Here is an 11,255-nt window from a genome sequence, read left to right on the forward strand (position 1 = left end):
TAAGATGTTTTAACAAATATAGTGTTTTGACAGCATTTTTTATTTTTATTGTAATAAATGCTGGAATACACCAATATAACCCATTTTTGACATATTTCTGTTCCTTAAACAAATATTGTGTAATTATTAGTTTTTCCTGCATTTCTGTGTTTTGGTGCAAAAAAACCTGAAAACTAGTAAAATAATACGTTTTTCTTAATTTTACTTTCGTTTCTCTATATTGGCTTGATTTCATCAATTTTATAATTTTGAGACATAACAATGTAAAATGAATTCAATATACAAAATTTTCAATCGATAGTTTTTATTTTTTTCAGAAAACATCTTAATACCACATAAATAAGATGTTTAATTATACATGTTCATTATACACTATTTGTTTAAGGAAGTGAAATATGTCAAAATTGGGTTATTATGATTTCCTGCATTTTTTGCACTAAAACACAAAAAATGCAGGCAAAACGCATGATAAAATACTATTTGTTTAAGGAAATGAATTATGTCAACAATGAGTTATTTTGATGTTTTCCAGCATTTTATGCACCAAAACTCAGAAAAGCAGGCAAAACACTATATTTGCTAAAATGTCTTATTTATGTGTTTTCAAGTCTTTTATGAAAAAAATAAAACTATTGATTGAAAATATTGTATATCCATGTCATTTTTCATTTTTATACCTCAGAACGATAAATTTGATGAAAACAAGGCAATATAGAGAAACCAAAGAAATAGGAACAAAAAAGTAATTTTAGTAGTATTCAGCTTTTTTAGCACCAAAACATAGAAAAGCAGGGTAAAATGCATGAACACCACTATTTGCTTAAAAAACTGATGTATGTCATATATGGGTAATTTAGGTGTTTTCAAATATTTTATGCACCAAAACTCAGAAATACTGGAAAAACACCACATTTGTTAAAAAAGTCTTACTTATGTGTTTTTAAGGTGTTTTATGAAATTTTTTTTCATAAAACACCTAAAAAACACATATAAATAAGATGTTTTAACAAATATAGTGTTTTGCCAGCATTTTTGAGTGTTGGTGTATAAAATGCTGGAATACACCAATATAACACATTTTTGACATATTTCTGTTCCTTAAACAAATATTGTGTAATCATTCATTTGATTTCTGTGTTTTTGCAAAAAGCTGAAAACAAAAAATAAGTCTTAATTTTACTTTTCTTTCTCTATATTGGCTTGATTTCATCAATTTTATCATTTTGAGACATAACAATGTAAAATGAATTCAATATACAAAATTTCCAATCGAGAAAGTTTTTTTTCATAAAACATCTTAATAACACATAAATAAGATGTTTAAAGGAATATAGTCTTTGCGTGCATTTCTGAGTTTTGGTGCATAAAATGTTTGAAAACACCTTAAAAACTCATTTTTGACATATTTCAGTTCCTTAAACAAATAGTGTGTAATCATGTTTTGTCTGCATTTTTGTGTTTTGGTGCAAAAAAGCTGACAACTATTTAAATAAATCGTTTGGGTTACTTTTACTTGCATTTCTCTATATTGGCTTGTTTTCACACCAAAACACAAAAATGCAGGCAAAACGCATCATTACACATTATTTGTTTAAAGAACTCATATATGTCAAAAATGGTTATTATATTGTTTTCCAGCATTTTATGCACTAAAACTCAGAAATGCAGGCAAAACACTATATTTGTTGAAACTTCTTATTTATGTGTTTTCAAGGTGTTTTATGAAAAAAGACTATATCGATTGAAAATTTTTTATATTCGTCATTTTACATTTTTATACCTCAGAACGATAAAATTGATGAAAATAAGGCAATATAGAGAAACCACAGTAAATATAACTAACGTGTTATTTTAGTAGTTTCAGCATTTTTTGCACTAAAACACAGAAATGCAGGCAAAACGCATGATAAAACACTATTTGTTTAGGGAACTGAATTATGCCAACATTGGGTTATTTTGGTGTTTTCCAGCATTTTATGCACCAAAACTCAAAAATGCAGGAAAACACTATATTTGTTAAAACGTTTTATTTATGTGTTTTTAAGGTGTTTTATGAAAAAAAAAAAAAAACTCGATTGAAAGTTTTGTATATTGAAATCATTTTACATTTCTATACTTCAAAACGATAAAATTCATGAAAAGCCAATATAGAGACAACCAAAGAAAAAGTAAGAAAACATTGTTAGTTTAGTAGTTTTCAGCTTTTTTTCACCAAAACATAGAAAAGCAGGCAAAACGCATGAATAACACTATTTGCTTAAAGAACTGATATATGTCAAACATTGGTTATTTTGGTGTTTTCAAATATTTTATGCACCAAAACTCAGAAATGCTGGCAAAACACTATATTTGTTAAAATGTCTTATTTATATGTTTTTAAGGTGTTTTATGCAAAAAATAAAAAAATAAAAAAAATTTTCATAAAACACTTTAAAAACACATATATAAGATATTTTAACAAGTATAGTGTTTTGCCTGCATTTCTGAGTTTTTGGTGTATAAAATGCTGGAATACACCAACATAACCCATTTTTCACATATTTCTGTTCCTTAAACAAATATTGTGTAATCATTCGTTTTTGCCTGCATTTTTGTGTTTTGGTGCAAAAAGCTGAAAACTAACTAAAATAATAAGTTTTTCTTACTTTTACTTTTGTTTCTCTATATTGGCTTGTTTTTATCAATTTTATCGTTTTGAAACATAACAATGTAAAACGAAACTTATATACAAAATTTTGAATCGAGATAGTTTTTTTTTTTTTCATAAAACATGTTAAAAGCACATAAATAAGACGTTTAGAGAAATATAGTCTTTTGCTTACATTTCTGAGTTTTGGTGCATAAAATGCTAAAAAACACCTTAATAACCCATTTTTGACATATTTCAGTTCCTTAAACAAATAGTGTGTAATCATGCGTTTTGTCTGCATGAATAACACTATATGTTTAAAAAACTGAGAAAAATTTATTTGTCCTGCAAGAGAAACGGAGAGATATTACATAGTTTGACCTGTAAGAAATAAGTATTAATTAAACCTGTAAAAAAAATAATAATTATGTTACCTACACACACACACACACACACACACTACATAAATGACATGGTGGATTGTCCAGTTATGTGAGCCTATTTGCAGACGATGCAAAATTGTTAAGAAAAGTGAGATGTGACAAAGATTGCGAACTACTCCAGGAAGACTTGGACAGAATATGGAAATGGAGGCTGTACATGGCAAATGGAGTTCAACACGACAAAATGCAAGAAATTAGAGTTTGGCAAGAGTGAAAGAAGAATCAGGAGTATGTACAAGATAGGAAATGAAGACATAAAACCAGTCATGAAGAAAAAGACCTTGGGGTGACAATTACCAATGACCTATCGCCAGAGAGACATATAAACAAAATAATTGGAGAAGTATTGAACTTATTGAGGAACATAAGAGTGGCGTTCGTATATCTAGATGAAGAAATGATGAAGAAAATAATTACTGCAATGATAAGACCAAGGCTTGAATATGCAACAATACAGTGGGCTCCGAACTTAAAGAAACACATAAGGAAACTAGAGAAAGTACAGAGGGCTGCAACAAAAATGGTGCCTGACTTAAGAGATTTGACTTATGAAGACAGACTGAACAGAATGCAACTTCCGACCCTGGAAAACAGAAGAGAAAGGGAGACCTGATAGCAATATACAGAGTGATGATTGGCATGGAAAAAATGGATAGGGAAGATCTGTGTATGTGGAATGAAAGAATGTCGAGAGGGCATGGAAAAACTAAAAATGGCCACTTATAGGAGATGTGAAAAATATAGCTTCCATAGAAGGGTGGAAGCATGGAATAGTTTAGACGTGGAAGTGGTCAACGCAAGGAATATTCATGATTTTAAGAAAAAGCTGGACATTAGTAGATATGGAGACGGGACAGATACAGCATAGTCTTTTCCCGTATGTTACAATTAGGTAAATACAATTAGGTAAATACACACACACACACACGCACACGCACACGCACACACACACACATACACATACTTTTAATGTAAGATTGGATAAGTGTAGATATGGAGACACCACACGAGCATAAAGCCGAGGCCCTGTAAAACTACAACTAGGTAAATACAAGTAGGTAAATACACACACACACACACACACACACACACACACACACACACACACAAGATGCTTATTTTAGCCAAAAATCAAGATAGAACCATTTCCTCAACTTTTCCCTCTTCATTGCGAGGTTTGCATACTTCCATCCAGCTTGTACAGAACACTGCCTCTGTGCGCCTCTAGTCATCACCAGCCAGCGTGTCTGCGGTCATCTCTTCAGAACACGCACCAACACAACCCAGACCAGTGAACGCACCTACCACGCAACCCTGGAACAACAAAAAATACCATATAAAACCACACACCCAAATAATAAATAAAACTGAGGCTCCAGGATCACCGCCACGGTGCGCTAACCAGGGCATTACTGGAGAAGGCTATATAATTAACATGTACCTGGAAGAGAATGGTTAGCCGTGCCGCCTATCGCCCTATGCCTAACACCTAATGCCTAGCAAACCGTAATTTGTACTCGACTTTATTCCGAAGAGTTGCTCCAGCGGTGTCAGTCCCACGGTGTGAGGAGAAGGAGGGAGTTAGTGTGGTGTGATTATCAAAGCTAGTATTTCATTATTAACGGAGATCAGTATAGGAGTCACGTGGTTCAGGTTAATGCTTAGTACTTTATTGCAGTGATAACGAGGCTTAAATAACAACCTCAACTTGCCAAATCCAACGCGAGGGTGAATATAAAGCTGAACAAGCAGTTTTCTTGAGTTTTCAATTGAGTGGGATATTACTTCAAATTAGTTTATGGTAAGCATTGGAGTGGTGATTATTTGTGAATGATTGTGTGTGTTAGATTAGGTATAAGATTTTTCTTTTCCATTTCAGATTGCACATTTTTGTGTGATAGGGGTGCTAACCTGCAAGACACAATGAAAGTGCATTCTTAGGTATGCTGTGACAAACTCCTTGGCTGTGCAATACAACTGCTGTGGCAAAGGAGAGAAACACAGTTTTTACCATCTTGAAGTTGCAGGATACCATTATCAGTAAGTATAGTAGTTCAATTTGTTTGAATCTATTTATCTATTCTATTCTCTTATGCCTCACTCTCTGCAGGAGTGTCCCATAACGGGGTGGCTACGGCAGAAGAGCCTCCACCTCCCTCTGTCCATACATTCTCTCCTTGCTTGTTCTAGCACTCCTTTCCCACTCAAGTAAAATGTTTGAGTGCTGTTTGTTTCATGTAACATATCAGTGATATTTATATACTGTCTTTACAATATAAGTCTTGTATAGATGGTAGTCCAATAGTAAAGTGTAGGTCACGCAACCAAATGTTCAAGTTTTTGGAAACTGTCACCATATTTAATGAGGTAAATAGAAATTGACTAATATTTTTTTTTGACAAAGTGTGTGCAAGCATGAAGACTATAGGCATACAACAGCAGCCTCTGTCAAAGTCATTATGAAAGAATGGTTCCACACAGCCAGAGACCGAGATGGAGGGTGATGAAGGAGGGATTTAAGTGTAAACCACTAACAACAGTGTGAACACACACAAATAATAGTGAAGCTTTGCAGGTCACAGCTGTGAGTGTTATGCATGCACCACATAACATATAGCTATAGGTATCCTGTTAATAACTGAACAAGATATTGAGTAGAAAAGAGAGAGAGAGAGAGAGAGAGAGAGAGAGAGAGAGAGAGAGAGAGAGAGAGAGAGAGAGAGAGAGAAAAAAAAGAGGTGTTAGGTTAGCTTAAAATACACACTGAAACACACAAACAAACACACCCAAAACTGCACCAAAACACTTGTAATATCTAGAAACACATTCAAATGCATCAATAACACATGAAACACACTCAAAACACACCCAAACACAAACACACCCCAAAAAAACTCAATATACCCAAACATACCAAAACACATCTAAACACACTCAAAACACACCCAAACTCACTCAAACACACCAAAACACACCTCAATATACCAAAACACATCTAAACACACTCAAAAACACACACTACACACCCAAATTCACCTTAATATACCCAAACATACCAAAATACATAAAACACACTCAAAACACACCCAAACACACCTGAATATACCCAAACACACAAAACACACACCTAAACAGAGTCAAACACACCTCAATATACCCAAACATACCAAAACACATGAAACACTCAAAACACAACCACACACACTCAAACACACCCAAACACACCTCAACATACCCAAACATAACAAAACACATGAAACACACTTCCAACACACACAAACACACCTGAATATATCCACATACCAAAACACATCTAAACACACTCAAAACATAAAAAACTCCTCAAACACACCCCAAATGCTCCCAAGAACCCCAAAACACCACACAAACACCTCAAAACACACCCAAACAGACACAAAACACACCCAAATGTATCCAAACACACTCACTTGCACCTCTTCCTTATGTGTGAGTCTGTAATACACTTCCTTGATCTGGGAGAAGGTGGTGATGGCGGTGGACAAAACTGTGGTGTTTTCAAAGGCTGTTTTAATCTCCGTCCTTGACTTCAAATAAATCAAACGTTTTCTGCGGACCTGCAAATGTTTGGTTAGATTAGATTAGGTTAGGGAAAAATAAATAAATAAAATTAGAAGGTTAGGTTAGATTGAGAGAAGAATATGACATTCAAACAACAAGATTGCATAGTAAAAAGCTGAGGAAGGGAAGATGTCTGAGAGATGTTAAAAAATTGAGTTTCCCGCAAAGATGTGTTGAGACGTGAAACAGTCTGGGTGAAGAAGTGGTGTCACCAACGAGTGTGCACAGTTTCAAAGAAAAATTGGATTAGTGTACACCTTTTAACTTTCAAATTAAAAAACCTGAACATCAAATTATAAAAGTTGACTTTCAAATTTTAAAAAAATTAAGCAACGGCTCATAAAATAAAGACTTGCATGCACAACTCCTTCTCACACAATGGTGCTCACCTCTTCAACGCTGTGCCGGACACCATCAGGAACCTGACGGGTCACACCGGACCTCTTCACGAAAAGGTTACACAGATGGTTGTCTACAATACCAGACGAGCCCCCAATACCAGGACACTCCAGCTCAACTGGCAACTCACTCATCACATGGAGGGTTGACGGCAAGGCTGAACTGCCTGGCCACAGCGGAGGCCCACCTCAGCTGCGTCCATCATACCATGAAATTATACAACACTAACAAAAGTAAGTGAGTACATTAACCCAAAACACACTCAAAACACTACGCAACACTTCAAAATATTAACAAATAAACCCATAACTCAACTAGAAACACCTAACTACACAAATCAACACTACCAAGACACTCCACTCACACCAGACCACTTCAAACACACACACACCCAAATCATCCCACACACTACACTCCACACACACACAGACCACTTAAAACACCCACCACACACTCATCAAGACACTCTACACACACACACACAGACCACTTCAAACCCTTAAAACTAATCTAAAACACCATACAACACCTCAAAATTCCCCTAACCGCACTCAGAACACACCCATACATTCAAATACCCCTCTACACCACACTCAAGATATGTAAAATATACCTAAAAACATCTAACACACACTGAAAACACCCTGCAACACTACCAAACACACTCAAAATACTTCAGGTATAACCCAAAACACAAAATGCGTTATAAAGAACGGTAACATTAAAAAGGGGACTTACCTAAATATTGTGGCTTGGCTCCTCCTCTTCTTCCACTTCCATTTTTCGTTTCTTCTTCGTCCTCTTCCTTTTTTTCTTTCTTCTACTGCTTCCATCTACACGCCTGAGCCTAGAAACACATCAAAACACTTAGAAAACACGAGATATTAGGCAAAATATTGAGGAAGTGTAGGGAGAGTGGCTTGCCTGCTCCTCCACTTATTCCTCCCTTTTTCATTCCTTCCTCCTCATCCTCCTTTATTTCTCTTTTCTTCTTCCTTCTGCTACTAATATCTACACACCTGAGCCAAGAAACACAGGAAAACACGTAGAAATCACTAGATATTAGGCAAAATATCGACGAACTGGGCGGTAGGGAGGGAGGGACGCAAGCCTGGGCCATGATGAGTCACCACCTTGGCTGTGACGTCATCAAGAGCGCGGGAATAGTGGCGAATCGGCTGAATTACGTAAATAATTTTAAAAATGACTTCAAGAAAAAACCAAGCCAAGGCCGAATGCTTACTTTTTTATGACTTATTAGATACTTTAATCAATATCCAAAACATCAAAACATCTCCTGCTTAACTAGTTTTAAAAAACTGTCTAAATTAAGTATATAAAATGTATATAAACATTTCCACTCATAACGCTGCCAAAACGTCCAGCCATTTCGACTTTATATTTCTTTCGAAAAATATTAGACAATATAAACTCTCTTCTCAGGCATCCAACACTGACCCACAACCAGAAGTGAACGAGTGAAAGAGCATTAATGTAAAACAAAACCATTAAACTCTAAACTCATTAAAAACTCTTGTAAAGTCCAGATATTTTCACTTGGCGAGTATTTTAACACATTCTACAGAGTCTCAGCTTTCTTTTAAGGCATTCTACAACGAGTTTGACCGTCAAACAGAAACGTAAACAAATAAAATTGAAAAAATAAAACTTACGTTAAACGGGACAAAACACCACTTTAAAGTCCACATATTTCACTCAATGGAATTATTTCACGCCTAAAAAAGCACAGGTAATTTCTATATACTATAAAGGCCCAGTTACACCTAGAAATTAAATAGTTGAAATTGAGAGATGGAAAATTTGGACGGTTATGGCAGCTCATATTTAAGCTATAAAACACCACTAAACGACACACATTTACCGAACACAGGCGCGGAACACACTTCAAACACAACGAAATATTCATAGAAACCCTAAAAACACACCATGGAAGCGTAATATTATTTTTAGAGAATATATCAAAAAAAGTATTGGAACCCGCAGGTTGCCACGGGGGGGACAGGGGAGGTGCTCGGGGGCGGGCGGGGGGGCGGGCTCCATAATCCTTATGTTGCATTTAATAGCAAATAATAGCTGGTAATACTGACAACTGCTCGTTATATCCATCACCTTTTCAACATTTGGGCACTGTTTTCACTCTCCTATGCAAAGAAAACCTACAAATAAGAGAGTGGCCTTAGAAATACCTGAAATAAATGATGGTGAGGCGTTGTGGTGAAGAGTTGCATTGCTCTCTTGTCTCGCCGCTGGTGCTGTCGGGAATGTCATCACTTCACTTTGTGTGTGTGGGTGTATATGGGCATGTTGAGTGTGTTTATGGGGTGTATAAGCAACACCAAACACCACACGGCCGTCACCATAAGTTTGTTGACATGGAGCAGACGTGCACTCGCCCACCACACTTCTTTCCCTCCTTACACACTAATCCCTTATCAACACCACTGCCACACCTTACACACCTGTTCCTTGGTGCATTAATAACCTCCACCACCTCTGTCACGGCACTGTCACCTCTATACAGGCTGCAAATATAACGGCACTCCAGTGAGCTCACCCCTGTGTCTTGGCGGGAGGTACCGACGCCATCATCACCTGTGGCTTTCTAAAGGAATTCACTCTCTTCTCCTTGCCCGCTACAAATTCCAATACTATGTCCTTGTATGTGTTCAAGTCTCACTCTTTCAAAATTACCACGGAATTTTGTGTGCAATATTCAGTGTTATTATGGTTTTAGTTGATTTAAGGATACGAGTAGCCATTGGGAGCTTCAAAATGTCGACAATACCAAACTCAACATTCACAATACAATAAATTCCAATACTATGTCCTTGCTTGTGCTAAATTCTCAGTATTTGAAAGTTATCGCCACCACGGTGCGCTAACCAGGGCATTACTTGGGAAGACTAGATAATTAACATGTACCTGGAAGAGAAGGTTAGTTTGTACCTGGAAGAGAATGGTTAGCCGCGCCGCCTATCGCCCTATGCCTAACGCCTAGCAAACCGTAATTTGTACTTGACTTTATTCCGAAGGGTTGCCCCAGCGGTGTCAGTCCCACGGTGTGACCTGTGATACGGGTACTCACCTGTAAAGAGGAGAAGGAGGGAGTTAGTGTGGTGTGGTTATCAAAGCTACTATTTCATTATTAACGAAGGTCAGTATAGGAGTCACGTGGTTCAGGTTAATGCTTAGTAGCGGCTTAGTACTTTATTGCAGTTATTATATTGAAGCTTAAATAACAACCTCAACTTACCAAATCCAACGCGAGGAAGACGCATTCAATAGGATAAACTAACACACACTATCTATCACTACACTAACCGCGACGCCATACGCACGCACACACTGACACACTCGCCCGACGCCTTAAGACAAAGGACCGAGGATTTAATTACTTCAACGGCGTAACACCACCAGGTTCGCCTGCCTTCAAATAAGCCACTCGTCTTTGGCTAACACTCCTGCCTCACGCCCTCATATCCTCACCGCACAATAACATCACAGGAAATTTGTGCTCACTGAGAGACATTTCAGCGCTAAGAGAAAGATGAGATTGGCAGGAAATTAATGATGTAACGCATTCGATTTGTTTTTTGCCATACTTTCGCACACGGACATGAAACAAGAGGCTGGCTAACTGCTTGTTACCTTCACGTCACACACTCCCCCTATCCCCCTGCCTGGCTCCCAACCGTCTTCCTCCACCCTGCCTGCCTTCCTACCACCGCCCGTCTCTCCGTCACATAAGCCACCCGACGCCAGCTCCCACAACCATGCATAACTATCCTTCATCTGATGTTTAGTGGCCATGGTGTTAATACTAGCCATTGTGAAACATAACTTAATGTTACAGAATACAGCTGGTCTTGATAGCCTCATTTAAGAAAACCGTAGCCTGCCCCGTGGCGATAGCCATGCACAGGTTCTATGTACTACGCTATATAGCTAGATCTTCCTTTGATTGTCATTTATCCTGTGGCCACGGTGTTAATACTGGCCTTTGTGACACCGAACCTAATGTTACAGAATACAGCTAGTTTTGTTAGCCTCACTAAAGAACCATCTTAATTGCGACTTAACAACACTTCATAATGAGGATAACTTCTTCCCACACACTTTACACGTACATTTTCATTCGTAAACTAAAATGCTCTAGCTTTTTG

At 37.0% G+C, this 11,255-nt stretch overlaps 1 long non-coding RNA gene across 1 annotated transcript; it reads right to left on the reverse strand.

Moving 5' to 3' along the window:
• Window positions 1-7,889: 7,889 nt before the first annotated feature.
• LOC123501868 lies at window positions 7,890-10,434 on the reverse strand. Its single transcript, XR_006673720.1, has 3 exons — window positions 10,346-10,434; window positions 9,279-10,177; window positions 7,890-7,918 (listed from the first exon to the last, which is right to left on the reverse strand). It is a non-coding gene; the product is annotated as an uncharacterized LOC123501868 (long non-coding RNA).
• Window positions 10,435-11,255: the final 821 nt, after the last annotated feature.

The sequence above is a fragment of the Portunus trituberculatus genome, chromosome 2, assembly GCF_017591435.1.
Source record: "Portunus trituberculatus isolate SZX2019 chromosome 2, ASM1759143v1, whole genome shotgun sequence".
NCBI lineage: Eukaryota > Metazoa > Arthropoda > Malacostraca > Decapoda > Portunidae > Portunus > Portunus trituberculatus.